This window comes from Phalaenopsis equestris, unplaced genomic scaffold, assembly GCF_001263595.1.
Source record: "Phalaenopsis equestris unplaced genomic scaffold, ASM126359v1 Scaffold001272, whole genome shotgun sequence".
NCBI lineage: Eukaryota > Viridiplantae > Streptophyta > Magnoliopsida > Asparagales > Orchidaceae > Phalaenopsis > Phalaenopsis equestris.
The window spans coordinates 51180-51724 of NW_018165711.1; positions in this window are offsets into that span (position 1 = coordinate 51180).

The following is a 545-nucleotide window of genomic DNA, read 5'->3' on the forward strand; positions in this document are numbered from 1 at the left end:
TCACCCAGGCTTAGCCTAATGTCTGCCCATCCTATGGGGGACTCCCCTTGAGCTCCTCCATACTTACCCCACATACTATGTGCTAGAGGTTAGGACCAACATAGTAGGAAAAATAAAGTTTTGATAGTTTTCCTAACCCTATGTCATACTTTGGTGAGTCCTAAAAAAGTTTAATTAAGGATGATTCCATTGAGCAAAGAATATTAAGTTTAATAGGCCTTTGAGGTATCCAACAAGTTAGGAGGAGGAAGCAGGTCCATGCCTCCCTCTCACCAACTGGTGATAAGTCTCGAGTCCATTTAAACTTATTATGTTGCTTAATGATGCATCCTATGAATACCCTCATTACTAAGTGAACATTGATGTCTCAATTATCCCTAAGAAAAGGGGTAATTATCACATCCTATGAATACCCTTATTACTAAGTGAACATTGATGTCTCAATTATCCCTAAGAAAAGGGGTAATTATCATTTGTCATTCAATTTAAGAATTATGTGGGTGAAGACCCTTAAAGGGGCAAGTTAGTGTAATTTGAACACTTAG